Genomic DNA, 23,144 nt, shown 5'->3' with positions numbered 1-23,144 from the left:
TGAGAAGGGAGTTCCCCAGTCTCTAGGTATGGTGCTGGTTCTTCCTCCACAGGTGCATCACCTTGCACTTGTCAGTGTTGAAACCCATCCTGTTCTCATCTGCCCACCCCTGTAACATGTCTAGATCTGATTGCAGCCTAATCCTCCCTTCTAGCATGCCCAAATCCCCCCGCATCTTAGTGTCATCAGCAAATATGAACAGGGTGCTTTTTACCCCCTTGTCCAAGTCACTGATGAAGATGTTGAACAGTGTGGGCCCAAGGACCAAGCCCTGCAGAACCCCAATGCCCACATCCCTCCAGATCAAAAATGACCCATCCACAACCATTGTCTAGGTGTGGCCCTCCAGCCAGTTAGTGACCCATTTGACTGTGTAGGTGTTGATACCACAGTCCCCTAGTTTTTTAATGACAGCGGGGTGAGAGACAGTTTTGAAGGCCTTCCTAATGTCCAGAAAGACTACGTCCACTGCTACCCCTGCGTCTAAGGATTTGGTTACCTGGTCGTAGAAGGCCACCAGGTTGGTCTGACAGGATCTGCCTCTAATGAACCTGTGTTGGTTGCCCCTAAGCATAACCTCTCCCACTGGCCCCTTGTGGACAGGCGCCAGGATAATTCTCTCAAAAAGCTTAGCCAGGATCGAGGTAAGACTAACTGGCCTATAGTTTCCTGGGTCCTCCTTCCTTCCTTTTTTGAAGATGGGAACCATGTTGGGCCTCTTCCAGTCCTCTGGCACCACACCAGAGCACCATGAGTGCTCATAAAGCCATGCCAGGGATCCTGCAATGACCTCTGCTAATTTCCTCAGCACTCTGGGGTGGAGATCGTCAGGATTAGCTGATTTAAATACATCCAGTCCCTCCAGAAGTTTCCTGACTAGATCCTCACTGACCCTAGGCCTAAGTGTGCCTCCTCTGGGGCCTGAGGGGGTCCCTGTGGAGAGGCTGATCCGGTCCCTGCTCAGGAAAATGCAGGCAAACAAATTGTTAAGTAGGTTAGTTTTGATGTCTGGTGTGATGACCAGATTTCCTAGCATGTCTTGCAGGGGCCCCACGTTACCTGGTACCTTCTTTTTACCCCCTATGTATTTAAAAAAGGACTACTTGTTGTCCTTGATCCGGGTAGCTAGTCCCAGTTTCATCTCCACCTTGGCCTTCCTGACTGCCCCCCTGCATCTCCAAGCAACCGAGGTATATTCCTCCCTGGTGATGCCCCCTCCCTTCCATTGGGTGTACACCTCCCTTTTAGCTAGGAGAGTTCCCAGATGCTTTTGGTGAACCATGGGGGCTTTTGGGCCCTCTTGTCCCCTTTGATCCATGTTGGGATTACCTCCCTTTGGGCTTGGAGGATCATCTCCTTAAGGAGTGACCACTCTTCTTGGACCCATGACTCCCCTTCCTTCCAGAACCTCAGTGCCTCCTTGACTATTCTCCTTTACCTCGTTGAAGTCCACCCTCCTGAAATCTAGGGCTACTGCCCTGCTGCAAACCTTGTGCTGAATGGTGAATTCCAGCAGACGATGATCACTGTTGCCCAGGTGGTCGAGCACCCACAGACCCCTCACCAGGTCATCGCCCATGGCCAGCACCAGGTCCAACAAGGCATCTCCCCTGGTGGGGCTGTGCACCTCCTGGGTTAGATGGAGGTCCTGTATTTTGGCTAGGAACCTACATGAGCAGTCAGACCTGGCTGACTGCTCTTCCCAGCAGATGTCTGGGAAGTTCAGGTCACCCATGATGACCACGACTTTTGACCTAACTACTTCCATGAGCTAACTTAAGAATACCTAGTCTAGCTCTTCCCTTTGGTTGGGTGGTCTGTAGTGGACGCCCACCATTATGTCCCTTTTCCCGTGACTGCCTTTTATTTTAACCCAGAGCACTTCAGTCTGCCCTTCCTCTGACCTTCTGCTACTTGATGAGGATGTGTATTCCTCCTTGATGCAGAGTGCCACACCCCCACCTTTCATTCCTCTCTTGTCCCTCCTGTACAGCTATAGCCCTTGATATTCACCACCCAGTCAGGTGTTGGGTCCCACCATGTTTCTGTGAGCCCCACTATGTCTGGGTTGGTGTTAGCTAGCAGGAGAGTAAGTTTCTCCTGCATGTTTCCCATACTATGAGGGTTTGTGTAGAGGCATTTGAGGCCTCCTGAAGATGTGTGTACTGGCCCTCCAATCTCATAGTTTCATAGTTTCATAGTTTCATAGTTTCTAGGGTCGGAAGGGACCTGAGTAGATCATCTAGTCCAACCCCTGCCATGGCAGGAAAGAGTACTGGGGTCAAACGACTCCAGCAAGGTGTTCATCTAACCTCCTGTTAAACACCCCCAGGGTAGGAGCCTGCACCACTTCTCTTGGAAGTTGGTTCCAGATCCTAGCCACCCTGACTGTGAAGTAGCACCACCTGATGTCTAGACTGAATCAACGGTCTGCCAGCTTGTGACTGTTATTCCTGGTCACTCCTGGCATTGCTTGGGGGAACAGGGACTCCCCCAATGCCTGCTGATCCCCCCTGACTAGTTTATAACAGGCCACTAGATCCCCCCTCAGCCTTCTTTTGTGGAGGTTGAACAGGTTCAGGTCCCGTAGCCTCTCCTCATAGGGCCTGCCCTGCTGTCCCCTGATCATGCGAGTGGCTCTCCTCTGGACCCTCTCCATGCTGTCCACATCCCTCTTGAAGTGCGGCGCCCAGAACTGGATGCAGTACTCCAACTGCAGTCTGACCAGTGCTGCATAGAGGAGGAGGATCACCTCTTTGGACCTGCTTGAGATGCATCTGTGGATTCATGACAAGGTACGGTTGGCCTTCATCACTGCCTCCCCACACTGCTGGCCCATATTCATCCTGGAGTCAATGATGACTCCAAGATCCTTTTCCGCCTCTGTGCTGACAAAAGGGGAGTTCCCCAACCTGTAGGTATGGTGCCGGTTGTTCCTCCCCAGGTGCATCACTTTGCACTTGTCTGTGTTGAATCCCATCCTATTCTCATCCACCCACCCTTGTAACCTGTCTAGGCCTGACTGTAGCCTGATGCTTCCTTCTAGTGTGCCCACATCCCCCCCACATCTTAGTGTCATCAGCAAATTTGAACAGGGTGCTTTTTACCCCCTTGTCCAAGTCACTGATGAAGATGTTCTTCCCCAGGTGCATCACTTTGCACTTGTCTGTGTTGAATCCCAACCTATTCTCATCCGCCCACCCTTGTAACCTGTCTAGGTCTGACCGTAGCCTGATGCCTCCTTCTAGTGTGCCCACATCCCCCCACATCTTAGTGTTACCAGCAAATTTGAACAGGGTGCTTTTTACCCCCTCGTCCAAGTCACTGATGAAGATGTTGAACAGTGCAGGCCTGAGGACTGAGCCCTGTGGAACCCCACTGCCCACGTCCTTCCAGGTTGAGAAGGAGCCATCCACCACCACTCTCTGGGTGCGGCCCTCCAGCCAGTTGGCGACCCATTTGACTGTGTGGGTGTCGACACCACAGTCCCCCAGTTTCTTAATGAGAATGGGGTGAGAGACAGTGTCAATAGCCTTCTGGAAGTCCAGGAAGACTATGTCCACTGCTACCCCTGCGTCTAATGATCTGGTGATCTGATTGTAAAAGGCCACCAGGCTGGTCTGACAGGACCTGCCACTGATGAACCCATGTTGGTTGCCCCTAAGCATGCAGTCCCCTGCTGACCCCTCATGGATGTGTGCCAGAATTATTTTCTCAAACAGCTTGCCTAGGATCGAGGTAAGACTAATTGGCCTATAGTTTCCCGGGTCCTCCTTCTTCCCCTTTTTGAAGATGGGAACCATGTTGGCCCTCTTCCAGTCCTCCGGCACCACACCAGAGCACCACGAGTGCTCATAAAGCCGTGCCAAGGGTCCTGCAATGACCTCGGCCAATTCCTTTAGAACTCTAGGGTGGAGATCATCCGGACTGGTTGACTTGAATATGTCCATTCCCTCCAGAAGTTTCCTAACTAGTTCCTCACTAATGCTTGGCCCAGGTGCGCCTCCCCTGGGGCCCGAGGGGGGCCCAGCAGGGAGGTGGCTGTTCTGGTTCCTACTTAGGAAGATGGAGGTAAAGAAATCGTTAAACATGTTAGCTTTGTCATCTGGTGTGATGACCTAATTTCCCAACGCGTTCTGCAGGGGCCCCACATTACTCAGTACTGCCCTGGCCCCTGTTGCTTACCTGGGTTTTTGTTCTGCTTGTTGTCGGTCTAGGCTGGGCTGTAATTGTGGGTGCCGCTTGGTTTAGCAGTCCAAGGCTTCCTCCGCCCTCATCTTCCCGTTCCCCTGATGAGCCTAGTTTAAAGCCCACTGGAGGAGATCCACCAACCTAGAAGAGAACACATGCTTACCTTTGGGGGAAAGGTGAAGCCCATCCCATCCGAGCATGTCTCATCGTGATGTGTGGGTCATTGTCTAGGAAGCTGAAGCCTGCCTTGAGACACCATTCCTGAAGTCACCAGTTGTTCTCTCTGATGCAGGTCTCATGTCGTTTTCCACATCCACTCACTGGTAGGACAGAAGAGAAAATGTACTACCTGTGCCCCTATCTCCCTCAGCACACCCCCGTAGAGCATGTTAATCCATCTTCAGGTGATCAGGGCTTCTCCTGGCCGCATCATTAGTACCCACATGGATTAGGATCATGGGGTAGTAATCAGTGAGCTGGATCATGGCCTGGATCATCCCCGTCACGTCCTGAATCTTTGCTCTGGGCAGGCAGTAGACCTCATGTGTTGAGGGATCCTGGTGACAGATGGGGCCCTCTCTACCTCTCCGGATGGAGTTGCCTATGATGATCACTCAACGTTTCCTCCTCTGGGTCTGCATAGCTCTTTTAGCCTGTTCGGAGTGTGGAGAGTGTGCAGTTGCTTCCTTTCCAGTTTCCTCCTCTCCTTCCTTCTCCTGCAGTGTTGCCAGGGCCTTGTACCTGTTCTCCAGCTTGACTGGAGGAACTGGTACTGCTTTGCTGCAAGCAGTCCTGGTTCTGGATGTGACTGTCTGCTGCCGACGCTTTGGAGCTGATCTAATTAGCCCCCACCCCAGAGCATGTGTATAGGCATCCTGAGCTACACTGCTGACTCAATATTTAGATAGAGGCATGTCCTTAATGACTGTATACCTGCAATTGTTAACCCAGGGAAGGTAGGGAATTGACAACCCAAAGAACTGAAGAATCTCAGAGCCTGTGGGGTGCAGACTAGACCCATCTCACCCCTGGGAATAAGAATGTTTTTACACTCCCATTGCCTCATCTGAATGGTAGTTAAACTTTTCAATAAAGCAAGTCTCCAGAGAAACAGGTATGCTTTCTCTTTATTCCTGGACTCTGCTGTAAGAAAAAATTATATGTAGTACAAACATATTTGTGCTTTAGATTTTAAATTTCCTTGGAGGAACCCAGAAAACCCCCCCACTATCGCTTTATTATTTTTTATAACCTTGGGGATATGAAATGTTGTAACACACTTTTACCGCTTTCTAAATGGTGACATTTGACTCTTCGGAGTCTTTCCTGTTTTAAACAGAAACATTAATCTAGCACATTATTTCCAGCACAAAGGTTCCCTCCTTCCTTAAATCAGCTTTGCATTTCTACTCTTCTAGTCTTTTGTCTCTTAACTTTATTTCAGGTATTGTATTGTATTAACTTTATTTCAGATACTGTATTGTCAAACAGATCAAATACAGGAAAATATAATTACTGAAGTCTTTCAGTTTTTAAAAAATTTTTTAGAGCTAGGATCACTGCAGTTTCTGTCCCTCACTATTGGCTGCTCTTTTAATGAATGCTCTAAGCTTGAATAATATTCTATCTGTTATTGTAAAATTTGTACTATTCTTCTATGCCAGTAATTTTCAACCTGTGGTTCATGGGCCCTGGGGGTCCTCAGTCTGTGTCTAAGGGGTCCGCTAAAGATGACTATGATCAGTCAGAAGTATGTGAATACCCACAGTTACAATTCAAAGGGGTCCATAGTTCCATTTGCGATTTCTAAAGGGGTCTGCAAATGAAAAAGGTTGAAAGCCACTGTTCTATACTAATACTGCCTGCACAAAATTATTATCTGTTGCTTCACATTACTCATTTGCTCAGCATAATAAAGCTCCTGTAAAGCGGAGCTGACTTCTATGGTTCTGTTCTATCTACTGCATGTTTGGTGTTACAGCATTGGATAAATTTTCCTTTAAGGAATTAGGGTCTCTGCTGCATATTAAAACCACATTTACTGCTTGCTACTCATATTACTGTACTTATATTTGATACAATAGTAGTGTGTGTTTTTAATTCCTTTGTTTAAATTATTTTTTGCTATGTGCTTTTCTGTGCAAAGTGGGCTTTACAATGTGCTTTCTTAAGACATGGCCCTAAAGGGTCTATTTATCTCATGATTTAGGGAGCTTTCTAAGCACAATGGGTCAGACTCTTATCTCAGTTACACTGCTAAATCCCAAGTAGCTCCACTGAAGTCAAACCACTTATATAATAATTGTAGTGATACCTTAAAGTAGTAGAACTAAAATGTTTCCCACAACACATGCTGAATCTTCATACTTTAGTACCAGCTACCATCATGTAAGAAGAAAATTCCCTGAAAATCTGAAGAGCCATGACTTTAATTCTATTTTAAATTCCTTCTTAACGTTCATGTCAACCACAGCACCTACAAGACCCAGCTTAGTGATCATGGCTAAACAAGTGAATTGCAACTATTCCTTTTCCCCTTCTCTCCATTTCCCACTTGTTTATTTGACAGTAACCTTGCATACATGTGCATTCATGTGCATATAACAGCCCTATGGAGCTCAAAAACTGGAACGTGTAAGACCTGCTATGAAGGTAGCCATGCTCTGGAAGAGCATGACTGAACTCCAGTAGCACGGAGGAATAGATGCCAGCTAATAGCTTGCTTCCCTACACTGTCAAAACCCAGTATGTATGAAGCATATGCTGATACTTGTGAATATTGCAAAAGAATTAACTTTTAAATCTTGGAGAACTTGTGAAATTCCCATGTTCCATTTAGACAGTACACCAGGACTCTCTTAACATCTACAGTAAATAATGTTTAGTTATCCTGGTGACTGCAAGGCCTAGGAAAGAAGCTGTAGGAAAATGGCAGGTTTATCCTTTTTTTGTGGAAGCCAGATACAACAAAATCATTCCCTTTGTGCAACCGTCAAAGGTAGATCTGGCATTGTGGTACATAACTCACCCACTCACCTAATCGACACTATGCCTACTACGAAAGCAGTTCAATAGATAAATGAAACTGTGAACAGGCAGCCAAATGTTCAAACTGATAGGACTAAATTGAGATCCCATAACAGAACTAGTTCTCTCATCCATCAGTGGATACATCTTGACAAGCCCCTTCATAAATTTTTTGGCTGCATTGTGTGTGAAGACAGATTTATCATCTATGAGCACGACGTACACTGAAATAGTTGCTAACTGGGCTTTTATAGAGGTTATAGAGAGCCCTGAAACTTTTAATTGAAGTAAAAAGTCCACTATAAATTGAATTACTGAAGAAACTGAGGTTCAGTTTTGCCACACATCCAGTTCATAAATCTGGCCTATTATATCATAGAGCTTTCTAGTAGACTGTATTCTTAAGTAATGCCTATTGCAACTCTGAAGGGCAATTTTTTTAAAGATCTGTTGGTTCCCTACAGCCCATGTAGTCAGGCATAGTAAGAGAGATTCTGGGTAGTCAATCCTGATGTTAGTTTAATAAATATGGTACAAACTTCTTTTGGTTTCTTGACTTTTTTACTGTTTTGTAATTAGTGGAAAGGGGGGAAAAATAGAGCATTCACTTCTCTCACTTCAAGTGAAAAGTAGCAGATATGAGCAGAATGTGTGTTTGTCCCTGAGCAAAAATGGAGCCACTTTGCTTTGTGTCCTGGATGCAAACATGTATATTAAGAAACCCCCATACATTGAAAATATCATCTATTACTTCTTTCTTTATTGATCATTAAAGTCCTATGCAGAAGACTGAAATCTGAGTTGTCCATGGTAACACATGCTCAATTAATTATTCTAATATAATAAAAGCCTTAGTCTGTCTGTCTGTCCATAGCACTTTATTGTCCATGGTAACACATGCTCAATTAATTATTCTAATATAATAAAAGCCTTAGTCTGTCTGTCTGTCCATAGCACTTTATGAGCACTCTGACTGCTTGTCTTAGCAGCGAATTACAATGCTGACTGAAGCAACCAATCAGAATGCTCTGCACACACAGACACACATGGCAGAGCACCACCATGACAGCAGGGATTGAGGGACTGGAGGCAGCGGCAGCGCAGGGTGCTGGCGGTGCAGCGTTGGCTCGCCCCCCTGCTACAACCTCACCACTGCATCCAAGGGGTGGCCTTGCCCCCCCACTCCTAGCAGGTGGTGGCGGCACCAGTCAACTTCATCCCCACCATCACAGCAGCAAAGTGGGACACAGGGGATGGTGAGGACAGACTAGCATAGCGGAGCACCACCATCATGGAGGGGATGGAGTGGGGTGTGAGGTCAGCACTGTGCCACAGCACCCTGAGTCACTGCTGCCTCCAAGTAGCAGGGCCAGAGGGGGGGCAGGCCACCCCTTGGATGCAGCAGCAGCTCAGGGTGCTGGTGGAAGGGATGACGAGGCAAGCGTTCCTCCCCAACTGCTTTAGGTAGGTGGCAGCAGCATGGGATGGTGGATAATGGTGCTCTGTCCCTGATGTCCTCCCACCAGGGAGGGGGAGGCAATGGGGAAAAGGGGAGGAAGGGAGGGAGAGAGGGGAGCAGGACAAGTAATGGGGGGGTTCTGGTGGCAGTGCTCCCCCACTGCCACTGCACCCCTCTTTCTGCTGCCACCGCCACCCAACGCCCAGCAGAGGGGGACAGGCAGCAGGAAGAGGGGGGATGTTGCATGTAGCCAGATGCAGACCGGAGGCAGTGCATGGTACTAGGTGTTGGCGGATGCTGCCATGTGCAAACTCCTCTCCTACCGTTCCTGGGAGCTGGCATTAGTGTGGGGTAGAGTAGCAGGGGGCGGGAGGGGGGGCGCATGGGGCCAGACATGGGGAAGTGGGGGAGGATGAGGCTGGGGGGGTGCACAGGGCTGGAGGGAGAGTGACAGCACCATTCATGACAGGCAATTTGCTAGTTTTATATAAAATTTCAATATATTTGGAAATTGCCTAATGAACATACAAAGGCAGAATTAGTCCAAACGTAAATGTCTACTTGTACTAGTGAAGCTTCTGTTGAAATCATGACTGGTAAACAAAAGATGGAACTGAAAAATAATGGACAAAAATCAGTGTTTTGGAAATTAGGCCTAATTAGTGAACAAAATAACTGATGCCTGATGAACGGTGTTTGTGCCCGAAAACTTTCAATTAAAGAATTTTTTTGCAAATATCTTGTTGGTCTAATAAAAGATACCACTTCTACCATAAGCCCTTATTGCCTTATCCTTTGTATGTGCTTATTTTTCTCCATCTCATTTCTTCTTTTTCTTATCTCTTTGCCTTCTTAATTAGAATCTGGCTTATGTGGACAAGGCTGAATCTTATGTAACACCACTGTAAATCTGTGTCCATGGAAGAAGATAAAGCAATGCTCCAAACAGGTTGATGTTGGTGCTAATTTGCCAGGTCCTGTGACAGCTGATAAGACTGTGATCTGTGCTTGGCTCTAGCAGTGAGCTGGCAAGAAAGAATTAGTCCCTGAACAGAAGAAATATTTTCTGTTTAATGTTGTTTCCTCTTTCCTTGTTGGGTGTGTTCTGTTTTCTCTACCAGGAAGCAGGATTGGATTTTAACAAAAAACCAACTCCAGTGCAGCTAATGTTGCCTCTTTGTCCCCAAAATAATAGTTATTAATCAATTTTAACATCTCAAAGACTGTCATACAGGGTTTTCCTTATGAAATGTATTGCCAACAAAAGGGAAGAAGAGTGGAGGTTATTAAAGTGAAACCCTTTCTTAGTACTGTGTGTTTCAAGCAATGTAACTATTTTTCTTCTTTTTCTGTATCTTTAATAAAAACTTATAAAAATTAGAATGGTGGTTTGTTACCATGAAGGCTGATGTCTCTTGGTGTGAAACTTTGCACGTTTAACTTTTTACTGTTGAACCATTTTTGGGTCATGCTAACACCTTTCACATGCTGGGCCCAGTTATTCTATCAGAACTACCCCATCTGAGAACTCAAATACTTCCTTGAACAGCTAAAAGGAATGGACCCTCCTCTCCATCAACTGTCAATGAAACACATTGCTGGAGATCTGGCTGTGGCAATCTGCATTGCTTTTCTGATGGCATGAGATACAAAGCATTTGAGAAGCAAGCAGGCTTTCTAAAACTACAGTACCTTTATGGCATCTTTTTTTTCTGACAGTTCTAATGCCATTGAACTGTTAAGACTGCTGAGATGTATGGAACTCCCCCCCACCGCCCTCCCGCCCCCCCACACCCTGTACTCCTTGCTGGAAACCTGTGTCACGATTGTCTTCAATGAAGGTGAAGGCTTGAACAAAACTCCATTCAGTATTTGCTTTGTAAGTGCATCATATTGAAGGACATGGATAAATGAACATGTTACATCAAGTTAAAAGGAAGCAAGGCACAAGCATTCATGAGTCTGTTCTTATTCCATGGTGGGTGAAAGCTGAACTATGCTAGTTTAGACATCAGTGAAGAAGGGCCAAGCAAGAAATTTAGCTTTCACTTACTATAGGATATGAGTATGCAGATAGTTATCACCAGGCAGCTGACTCATGGTAAATCCACATTCCCTCATTACACTTACCATGATTTGTTCATTTGTCCATACCGCACCATAACAGAACATCTTCCAGAATACTGTCTGTTTGTGATCTGTAAGCTGTAGCATTCTCAGTCTGAACCAAGCATACCATGTGACATATGGCTGATGTCTCTAGGACCATAAACATACCATTTTAAACTGAAACCAAAACTATGGCTTTATTTATATCTTAAAATACATCTTCCTCTGTTACATCCACAACAAGGCAGGCTGCTGCTATTTCAAGTAAGAATAAGACAATGAGATGGCTGGTGGAATTGTCTATGGGATTTGAAGAGAAGACCAGATATCCTTCTGAGAGTTTAAAAGACACTTAAGGAGCATACAGTACATACAGTATCCGTATTTTTCTATAACATTCCATTGGTTTTATTGCAAAATAATCGGACTTCTTCAAAAGGAAGATGTTTCACCTTTATCTTGGTTTCTAAAAGGAATTTAGAGATTCCAAGCTGGTGTGCCTCAAGATTGGTAAGAGCAGATACAATGATGCCTGCAGATGACTCAAAAGTATCAAAGGAAGATCTGAAGACATGCTTCACTATAGCCTGACTTCCTAGTGTTAGTGCACTGGCTAGTTTATTCTGGAATTCAAGAAGCCCTTTTGCAAACAGAAATCTTTTCCCATAAGTAGTATTAGTACTGTGATAATACTACCTGCGAATTAACCACTTATTCTAAGGGAAGCAGAGGAGATCACTTTTACATAAATTAAGATCATCTTTCCTTTTTCATATAATCCTCTAATGCCTTTAGCTGCTATTCAGGCCATTTTGAATGAATTAGGGTTAGAAGTGCATGAAAAAAGAGAAGTCTTCATATGGCAAATAATATCAGTCTTTTGTTCTTTTAGATATGGATTGAGAAGATGGAAAGGTAGATCAGATTGATTTTGCAGGCTGAGGCAATCCATCTAAAACACATAGGGAGACCTTATTCTTTCATTAGCATCTAAAACATAAAAAAATAGCTAAAAAAGGAGGGGAGTTCTTCCAGTGCTGTAGATGGAAATGAATGGCCATGTCATCCACAGATCATACAGCATCCTTAGATGCAGAGGAAGCAGCTATTATCTCAACATTTTCATTTACAGAACCTAAAGATTGAGAATCTGGTCTGCTTGTTGTGTGTGCCATCAAGTGAAGTTGCTGCAGACAGAACAGTCCAGAGGAGTGTGGTGTCCACTGAAGACTGCCATTCCTCAGCATCCAGTGAAAAAAAGATTATCTAAAGTGGGACAGCAATGCTGCAGACCAGATCCAGCCAGCAAAGAGCTTGGATCTGGCCTGAGAAGGTCTGATTTGCTGAGGAAGATGAGCTCCAATTTAAAGGAGACAGGTTATAGCAGTGATTTAAAAGGTCTGTGACCACTTAACGCCTCTTACTCTGTACCTTCACTACTGAATTTGCCATTCCCTGTTAGCATTTGCCATGGCTTTTGGAAGCACCCAGTAGGTGGAGTGGGGAACAGAGAAGCTGGGGATCAGTGGTGGGAGCAGATGATTGGCAGCCCTCAGTGGTAGCCACATCACAACTGCCTGGCTTGCCTCTCGGAAAGGTTTCCTACCCCTGATAGACAAGGCACACTCCTCTTAGAGCTGAATTTTTTCACTTTTAAATACAAAATGAAATCAGCAGATAGAACCAAGTCTATGTACTATCAATAGCACCAATTGTTTTTAAGTAATCTTATTTTAATTATATGAGCGATGTAATTAAATTGCTACTGCCTTCAACTCTAAGATCTAAGGCAATAGGCTGGAGGATCTGCAGAGGTTCATCTCTGTTACAGTTGGAGGAACTGAGGCAGCAGAATAGACAGCTTGTTCCCCTCATAGCCTCACTTTAAAAAAAAAGGTCATGTCTTTATCTTCTATCCTGTCAATGTCTTTAGACAGTAAGTACTTCATGGTAGGAATTGTATAGATCTCAGCACAATGAGGCTCCAATCCTGATTGGGGGTATTTGGACACTATGCTGATATTTATTACTCCTGAGTTATGGACACTTCATGCCTTCTCTTTTTCTTCCTATTTTGCTTTTTCAGTTTGTAATTTCTAAGGTTCAGGTGTATAATTATGCACCTGCTGGCCACATGTTTGTTGGTTGTTGTAATATCTTTTGGTTAAAGATGCTTAAGAACTTGCCTGACTTTTTGGCATGTAACTAGTCTCCTTGATGCCAGTGGGACTGCTTGCATGCTTGCATGTTGTAAGTACCTTGATGATTCAAGCTGGGAAAAAATGTCAGTATCTGTGTAACATTTATGTTACATCAGTTTTTTTCCTGACCTGTGAGCTTAATGAGGTCAAGCATATCTAGTGATGGTATTTGACCTTTTGAAAGTTTTGGGTACCAAGTGAAAGCCTTGTGTTTTTGAGGGTACTTAGGTAAATAGAAGACAGCATGGAAACTGAATCACACTAATCTACATGTGGAGTACTCTACAGGAATACTGACTGGCAGCTACTCATGTAAGGAAAGCAGGCCAGGTTTAGCACACTGATCACTAAGTGAAAGCTTAATCTGTTCTTGCCACCATGAGTTGTTCCATATAGGTCATTCCACTTGACAGAACTTGCTTGGCTAAGAGTTTGACTTCAACTGGAAAACTGTTTATATCCAATAAATATATTCTATGCTTAAAATGTATTTTGCTATAGCTTACTCTCTGGTGCTATATGGTGTACAAGGAAGGAAGAAATACAAGAAGTGCCTCTCCATGCTGTTGTTTACACAGTGACCAGTCACCAGGTGTAGTTTTGTACCCTACATTTCCTCCTGGACTCCCTGGCTATTTACCACCAGCAAAAGACCTGAGTTAGCGAGCAGAGCTGGCCAGGCACGTAAGGGAAGCAGGAGGAATCTTTTGAAGGAGTGCAGCGAGTGCTGTGTTCTGCATGTTGGGAAGTGCTAGGAAGAACAGAGCCTCAAGAAACAACTGACCCTTATGGCTACATCCAGATAAAGGAGCATGTTCCTGTTGCGGTGTCTCAAAGTATTTTGAGATGCTGCAAGAGGCACACTAGGAATGAAAAAATGTTCCCCACACTGCAGCATGGACTCTAAATTTGATACTGGGAAATCCTGGTATCAAAAAAACACACACTTAAAAAAACAGCATAGGGCACACTCCTGGAGCATGCCCTGAGTCAACCAGAGACTGGGTCCTCCACAGAGACACTATAGCACCTATCCAGAGTGTCTCTATGCCTGCCACATGTCCCTGCTGCTCCAGCACACAGCTTCAGCATCCTAGAACAAATAGGAGTGTTGCATGGCTGGCAGTGGTGGATTAGACCCAGGCTGTCACTGGTAAGCAGGGACATAGGGGTGGGAGGCTTGTGGGTGGGGAGAACTGTGTGAAGGTGGGGGGGACTATGAGGATGTGAGGGGACCATGTGGGGGTGAGGGGCACTATGTGGGAGGGGTGGGTTGCCTGCCTACCCCATCTCACAGTGTACAGCCCCCCTGCAGCAGCAGGAGCAGCAGCAATAGCGGGCCATTGGGTGTCCATGGCCAACTCTTGGCAGAGACCACTTTGTAGCTGTACATGGTGCATGGTGCTCATCTGGCCTACTGGCACACAGCCTTGAGCAGGACCAGGCCGGTTCTTGCTGTCACCCGGGCTTCTGGCACTGGGCGATGCAGGGGGATGGCCAGGGGAGCCACCTCTCCGACAGTCTGCCCCCCACACACACTACCCCCCCGCTCACAGTTCCCCTCCACCCCCACACAGTCCTCCCACACCCACAACCACCCAATTCACCTACAAGGCCCACAAACCCCACCCACAAACCTCACCCCCACAAATCCCCCCACAATCACCACCGCAGCCCACAAACCTCACCCTCACAAACCCTACACCCACTCCTATACCCACCCACATATCCCCCAAAGCTTCCCCACAAACCCCATCCCCACAGCCTGTCCCCCCCAAATGCCACATCACCCTCACAAATCTCACATCCTGCATGCCCAGCTGGCAGATGTGACAGGACCCATAAGGTGCAACCACACATGCAGGCGCATGGAGCCAGCATGGTCTGATGGCACATGGGACACATGGAGGCAGGATCTGGCCCAGCCAGGGGGCACCAATGCTTGTGTGCAGTGCCAGGAAGCCTGGGTGACAGCAGGAGCTGGCTTGGTATGATTCTAGGGTGCACACTAGTGGGCCAGGTTGGCACCATGCACCATGTGCAGTCACCAAGGGTGTCTGCCCAGAGCTGGCCATGAGTGCCCTGACAGCTCACTGCTGCTGCTGTGGAGGGGCTTTGCACTGTGTGGGAGCTGGCCAGGGGACTCACCCCTCTCACATAGTCCCATCCAATACCACACAGTTCCCTCGCACCCACACTCCCCCATCCCTGGTTCCTACTTACTGGGAACAGTGCCTGGGTCTGATCCACCACTGCCAGCCCCATTCTTATTTCCCCCAGCATGCTGCAGCAGTGTCCTGGAGCAGCAAGGATATGTGTCAAGCATAGATACGTTCTGGCCAGGTGCTAAGGCATCTCTCTGGAGAAGCCAGCCTCTGGTTGCCTCAGGGCATACTCCAAGAGTGCACCCTGCACCGTTTTTATTCAGCACATATTTTTTTATACCGGGATTTCCTAGTATCAAATTTACAGTCTGTACTGCTAATATGCAATGTGGGGAACATTTTTTTCATTCCCAGTGTACCTCTTGCAGTGTCTCAAGCTACTTTGACATGCTGCAACAGGCACGTGCTTGCTCATCTGGATGCGGTCTATGTGTTCATGATACATCATGTACACAAACTTCACATTGTTTGAAACCATTCCAAATAGTATAGGGACAGCAAAATATAATTTCCACACATGAACCTTTCTAAACAAGAACATACTTTTTGTCCTGAGTACCTGTTAAATGCCACAACTTTCTAATGACTATAATGTCAATAGAATGCCAAATGGAATTTCCAAAGAGTCCTTGGTATTGCTTTCATTGGAGTCAAAGAAACACTCCTAGGGGAGCAGATCCAGCCCAATGCTGAGTGCTTTTGAAACATCTCACCTCCTCCATTTAAGAGACTATGTAGTCCTGAAAAATTTTACACAAAGCAAAAGTATTTGTTAATATGGAACTATTGTTGTAAACAAAAAAAAGTGAAGTGCAAAGGCTGTTATGTGACACTTAGAAAAGAATGCTTCCATGAGTTAGGCTAATAGCCTGCCAACGCTTTCAGATTTATTTATACCTTTCTTAAAGGCTCACTGAACAATTCATTTTTTAAATAAATTTATGGTATATTATATGAATACTGGGGCACTGTTGCCATTGATAGAAAGAAAAAAAAGGTGGAAAGTCACACTGGGAGTTCTTTGGGTTTCATAACCACTAGTTCTTTCTTTCCTGTGGCAATAAAGAGATAAAATAATATAACAGAAGATGACATTTTATTGAGGTACACAGAAAGAGATAAAAATGGTTTAATGAGTCAATACAAATTAAATGGGCTACATACTGGAGAAACCCTTTTGTAAAGGACTCAAAGAGTTAATGCAATTATTTCCTCTCCTTTTTTCACAGGCTTCTATTCACATGCTGTGATCTTACTAATTTTTTTTGCAAGTATTCATATAAATTCAGTAAGATTTCTGATTAAAGCAATAAAAATTTGGGTTGTTGCACATCTTCACCATAATCTGTAGTGATTCACTACAATGATTTGGATAAATAAAAATTGGAGGAAAATCATGCAAAAAAATAAATCAGACTAGACATCAGGAGGCACTACTTCACTGTCAGGGCAGCTAGGATCTGGAACCAACTTCCAAACGAAGGTGCTGGCTCCTACCCTGGGGGTATTTAAGAGGAGGCTGGATGAACACCTTGCTGGAGTTGTTTGACTCCAGTACTTTTTCCTGCCATGGCAGGGGGTCAGACTTGATGATCTGTTCAGGTCCCTTCCGACCCTACCAACTATGAAACTATGAATATCTTACATCAGGGGATAAAATGCATCTTGGTTCAAGCATCTTAAATATTCTTATAGAATATTAGTGAACAAGAAGCTAAACTATAGGAAGATTTGTGAACAATGGTTTATTACTAACCTCCTGAGAGGATATAAGACTTTCCATCCTTACTAAGTTTTAAAAAAAAACTTTTCATAAAGGATTAATTTTTAAGTGCCTATTTACTCTTGGAAACAACAAGGTTATCAAGCATTTTCCTTCACCTGAAGATGCAGCCTAGCACTCAACTTTGTTACCATGGCTATACTGCCACGGAAAACTATTTTATTCATATAATGGTTCATCAGCATTCCCAAAATATTCCATAAAAAGATTCTGCAAAGCAACATCAATTAGCAGTTGCTTTTATTTCTTCATGTGATGTGTATTTATTTCCTATTTTTTGGTCACTAACTTGAACAAGCTTTTTCCCCACTCCCTTTATGCTGCAATTTATGGTAAAGGTTGGAGATTTAAGCAATCTCAAGAGCTCATAAAAATATTGATTTATGAGTAGAACATTTTTAAAAAGGCAACTGGAAATTAGATTTCATAGATTTCATAGACATTAGGGCTGGAAGGGACCTCGGGAGATCATCGAGTCCAGCCCCCTGCCCAAACAGCAGGAAGTCAGCTGGGGTCATAGGATCCCAGCAAGATAAGCATCCAATTTACTCTTGAAGGTGTTCAATGTAGGTGCTTGAACCACCCCCGCTGGCAGACTGTTCCAGACCTTGGGGGCTCGGACAGTAAAGAAATTCTTCCTTATGTCCAGCCTGAAACGGTCTTGCAGGAGTTTGTGACCGTTCGACCTCGTCATCCCTTGGGGTGCTCTGGTGAACAAACATTCCCCCAGATCCTGGTGGTCACCCCTGATAAACTTATAGGTGGCCATCAGATCACCCCTGAGCCTGCGCTTTTCCAGGCTAAAGAGTCCCATGGCTCTCAGCCTGTCATCGTAAGATCTGTTTTCCTGACCTCTGATCATGCGCGTGGCTCTCCTCTGGACTCTCTCAAGCTTCTCCACATCCTTTTTGAATTGTGGAGCCCAAAACTGGACGCAGTACTGCGGCCTCACCAAGGGGAGAATGACGTCCCGGGGTGACTCAAGTGATCTGCTATCCAGCCTAAGCTCGGCCTCCTTCTGCCCTAAGCTGCCTCAGGCCTGGGACCCGAAAAATCAACCAACAACCAAAAGGAAAAAGGAAGGAGCCACCCTACCTGTGCCTCTACTCTGTGTTCTATTCCTTTAACTGGGACTTCCTTCCTGGCTAGGAGACTTAGTCCCCTCATGTCATTTATCTCACTGCACAATCCCTCCAAAAGGGGGAAAAACCCCCAAACAAAAACAAAATTATTAGTTGGGGAAGGTCTGTCCAGTTTCCTACCTTAGTCCTACTGCTAGGATATGGGGGTACCTCCTTGTCACTCTTACTACGAATCTCTTTGTCTACATTCCTGCTAGTCAGTACCCCACTCCCGGTACCTGGGACCTCTATAGGAGCTGACCTATCATCTGGCCAGGAATGGCCACGGCTTCTCTTCTTGGGCTAAAGAAGAGAAGATGTGTCACTCCCCTCATGCCATCGAATGCGACTTGCAGAATCACTCTTCTCCAATGTTGTCTGGGGTGTTCCACTTCCAGTGCCCCATGGTCCTTTTGGGTCTGATCAGCCGCTGCTTGTGTTGTAATCTTCTGCCAAGCCTGCTGCTGCCCAGCTGGGCTTCCTCTCTGAGTGCTCACAGCAACCTCCACTGGAGTAGAGAGTCTCTTTTGGCTGTCTTGCTTCCCGGGCACACCAGCCTTTGCCAGTGTGGAGAGCCTCTGCCAGTTCTCTCTCCTCCCAAACACACCGGTTGTTACTGATACAGAGAGCCTCTGCTGGCTCTCTCATTTTCTGCACATGTCTGCCATCCTCAGCACTAAGAGTCTTCACTGACTCTCCCTCTCTCCTCCCCAGTCTTTGCCAGTGGTCCTTTTTATTTCCGCTGGCCGGTGATTGCCAATGATGTCACCAGCTGGCTTCAGCTGAATAAAGGCCTGGCTTACAACCTGCGTGGGATCCCTCCTTTGCTCCAGCTGTGCTGCAGGTCCTGCTGCAGGTAAGCATTTTCCTTGTGTTGTTTTTTTTTTCTTTTGTGCATAGTTCCCACCGTAGGGATCCCCCATTTGTGGCTTGGGGTTCTTTCAGCTGATCACTCCCCTGACACCTCTCATTCAAGGAATGTCCTCAACACTGAGGTACAGAAGCACAAACTTTCTTCTTGGTTCTTCTTCTGGCCTATGACTGTTGCACTTCTGGCAGCCTAGCTTCAATGGGAGGGAGGAAAGCACCTTCTAACCATTCCATAAGTATATAAGTCCACCCCCCTGCTCAAAGCAGGACCACTCTAACTATATCATTTCAGCCAGGGCTTTGTCAAACCAGGCCTTAAAAACCAACAAAGATGGAAATTCTACCACCTGTTGAGGTAACCTGTTCCTGTTTCTCACCACTCTCCTAGTGAGAAAGTTTTCCTAATATCTAACCTAAATCTCCCTTGAGGCAACTTCAGACCATTGCTCCTTGTTCTGTCATCTGTCACCATGAAGAACAGTCTAGCTCTATCCTCTTCAGAACTACCCTTTAGGTAGTTAAAGGCTGCTATCAAATCCCCTCTCAGTTTTCACTTCTGTGGACTAAATAAAATCAGTTCCCTCAGCCACTCCTCCTAAGTTATGTACCCCAGCCCCCAAACCAATTTTTGTTTCCTCCACTGGACTCTCTCCAGCTTATCCACACCTTTTCTATAGTGGGGGGCCCAAAAATGGACACAGGACTTCCCTCAATCTGCTAGTAATGCTTCTACAGCCCAGTGTGCTACTAACCTTCCTAGCAACAAGGGCACACTGCTGATTCATATCCATTTTATTGTCCACTGTAACCCCTAGGTGTTTTTCTGCAGAGCTTCTGCTTAGCAAGTTGGTTCCAAGACTGTAGCAGTCCATGGAATTCTTTTGTCCTAAGTGCAGGACTTTGCACTTGTCCTTACTGAACCTCATGAGATTTCTTTTGTCTCAGTCCTACAATGTGTCTAGGCCACTCTGAATCCTTGGCCTAGCATATTAAGCATGTCTACTACATCCAGCTTTGTGTCATTGCTGAACTTCCTGAGGGTACAATCCATAGTATCTTCTAGATCATTCATGAAGACATTGAACAAAACTGGCCCCTGGGGCACTCTACTTGATGCCAGCTGCCAACTAGACATTGAGCCATTGATTACTATGTGCTGAGTCTGATGATCCAGCCAGCTTTCTATTCACTTTACAGTCCATTTTTTCAACCCATGCTCCCTCAGCTTGCTTGCAAGAATGCTGTGGGAGATTGTATCAAAAGCCTAGCTAAAGGCAAGGTATATTACATCCACTGCTTTCCCCACATCCACTGAGACAGTTATCTCATCATAGAAGGCAATCAGATTGGTCAGGCATGACTTGCCCTGGGTAAATCCATGCTGACTGTTCCCAGTCATCTTTTTCTCCTTCAAGTGCTTAAAAATGAATTCTTTGAGAACCTGATTCAGGATTTTTTGGGAGACTGAGGTGAGTCTGACTGGTCTGTAATTCCCTGGATTCTTCTTCTTCTCCTACTTAAAGATGGACACTATCTTTGCCATTTTCCAATCATCTAGGACATCCCCCAATCACCAAGAGTTTTCAAAGTTAATGGCCAGCATCTCTGCAATCACATCAGCCAACTCCCTCAGCACCTCCAGGTTCACTCCTTCTCTCCCCATGTACTTGTACACATCCAGCTTTTTAAAATAGTCCCACACTTGTTCTTTTGCCACCGTTGGTGGCTTACCTTCTTCCCAAACTGTGCTGCCCAATGCAGTATTCTGGGAGCTGACCTTGGCTGTAAAGACCGAGGTAAAATAGACATTGAGTACTGCAGCCTTTTCTGCATCATCTATCACTAGGTTGCCTCTGTTGGTACTGGATTTATGACTCAGATACCTTGTTCTGGGCAGACCCAAAACTGTCAGACCAACCATGACTTTCCATTCAATAATAGGTGAATTTTGTTGATACATAGTGATAACAGATAAGAATAATGCAAACAATTCTATATCTACCGGTCCTAGAGCTCTCATCAGAGGGAAGGTACTTCTGGCCAGTGTGCGAGCTTCACCCTGAGGTTCTCTCCTGAATGTCAGATGTCAGCAGCCTGGAGATCAGAGGCCCACCCCCCGACTGTGGGATGGGTGAGATGGGCTGTTGGTGTGCCCTCTGATTGTGGTGGTTTCAGGTTCCCCTGTCAGGGACACTTTGTTGCTCTAAAATCTCTCCTTTTGTATCTTTTCTCCTCTTGTTATGACTCTTCATAGCTGGGCATTGTTGATTGGCCTTTCTGTGATCATCATACTGTCCTCACTCTGTCCTGTCAGCATATTCTTCTGTTTTACAAGCCCATCACATGCACACATTCTAATTTTGGCTTCACTGGGCTTCACTGGTCTTTCAAAACTGGTAAGCCCAAGGACTCTGGAATGGGGCACTGTGAGCTGGTGCCACCTTATCCCATGTTATGGAACAGTGTGGTACATGTCTTTAGTTTCCCAGCCTGTGTGTCTGTTCACTGCTTGGCTATCAGACACTTGACTTTGAGGAAACTTTCAGAAACAGGCTTTTAGAAATCAGTTATCCTTTGCTGTTGCCCTGGACCGTTATTCTAATGCATATATACTTTACCTATAAGCCAATTCCTAAAAGCAGACCTGTAAATACCATTTTCTAGCCATCAGTCCCCTCCTTGAAGGTCTAACACCTTCTCATCATAAATGGGGCATAATCAAGGGAATTACCTGCAATGTTTAATGAGATTGTGGGGAGGACTGCCAGTAGTCATCCTGGGAAAAGTATAATGGTATTCATGGTCGGGGCGCCAACAGGTTGTGATGAACCCTTAACCATTGTTCAAATGTTGCCCATATCCCCTCTGACTTGGTCTTTGCACCAGCATTCCCTAGCCTGGCAACTAAGTTGTAGCCAATCAGGTTTGAACAGGCCTCCCCCATTCAGTAAGGGACCCACACTTTCCCTGACCTTCCTCTTGTTGTTAGCATAGTTGTAGAAATCTTTCTGGTTACCATTCATGTCCCTTGCTAACTCCAGTTGCACTTTGGCTTTCCTGACTACATCCCTGAATGTCCACCAGAGTAATATTCTTATACTCCTTCCAAGTTATTGGTTCAAGCTCCCACTTATTGTAAGCTTCCTTTTTGTGTTTAAGCTCACCAAAGAGTCCTCTGCTAAGCCAAGCTGGCCACTTGCCACATTTGCTATTTTTTCTGCACATAAGGATGCTTTGTTCCCATGTCCTTAGTAAGGTTTCTTTAAAATACAACCAGATTTCCTGGACTCCTTTCCCCTCAGACAGGTCTTAGAGGGGATCCTGCCCATCAGTTCCCTGAGAGAATTAAAATCTGCTTTTCTGAAGTCTGGAGTCCATACTTTGCTGCTCTGTTTTCTTGCTTTTGTCAGGATCCTGAAATCAATCATCTCATGGTCACTGCTGCCCAACTTGCTGGCCACGTCTACACCCCCCACCAATTTTTCCCTGTGTGTGAGCAGTAGGCCAAGAAAAGCATGTCTCCTAATTGGTCTCTTCAACACTTGTACCAGGAAGTTGTGTCCAATGCTCTCCAAAAACATCCTGAATTGCCTGTGCACTGCTGTATTCCCATCCCAACAGATGTCAGGGGGATTGAAGTCCCCCAAGAGAACCAGGGATCTGGAAATTTCCACTAGTTGTCTGAAGAAAGCCTCATTTACCGCATCCTCCTGGTCTGGTGGTCTATAGCAGACACTCACCTCTTAATGTCCCACTCCTCTACAGAGCTTACATGTTCCATCCACTCCAGACCCAACACCCAGCGTCTTCTCTGTGGGTAGGTGTCTACTTGAATTTTTTAAATTAGATAATTGGGGTTTAGAGTTTTCTTTTGAACTATGGCTGCAGGAAAGTCTGGTGATGGTGGTGGTGGTGCTGTTCAGTTTTTTCATAGCAATCTTATCTTGAACCACTCACCAAGGAAATGAGATTGGATAAAAATGGAAGCAACTCCTGGGAGCAGAGACTAGAACCCAGGACTCCCATCTGCTAGCCAAGTACTCTAATTACTAGGCTTCTGAGTCAAGCTACCTCCTGCTTACTCTCTGTGTAGATCCTTGACTTCTGTATTCTTTGTAGTAACTCATCACAACTTCAACACAAGGGATGTTGAATGTAGCCACTCACCCTTGCCTACAGCTTTGTGATTCTGGCACTCTTCTAGATCATGGGTAATGT

Source organism: Crocodylus siamensis, chromosome 1 (genome assembly GCF_052110815.1).
Source record: "Crocodylus siamensis isolate JL-2025a chromosome 1, ASM5211081v1, whole genome shotgun sequence".
NCBI lineage: Eukaryota > Metazoa > Chordata > Crocodylia > Crocodylidae > Crocodylus > Crocodylus siamensis.
The sequence above is the reverse complement of the archived record's forward strand: the minus strand, read 5'-3'. Positions refer to the sequence as shown.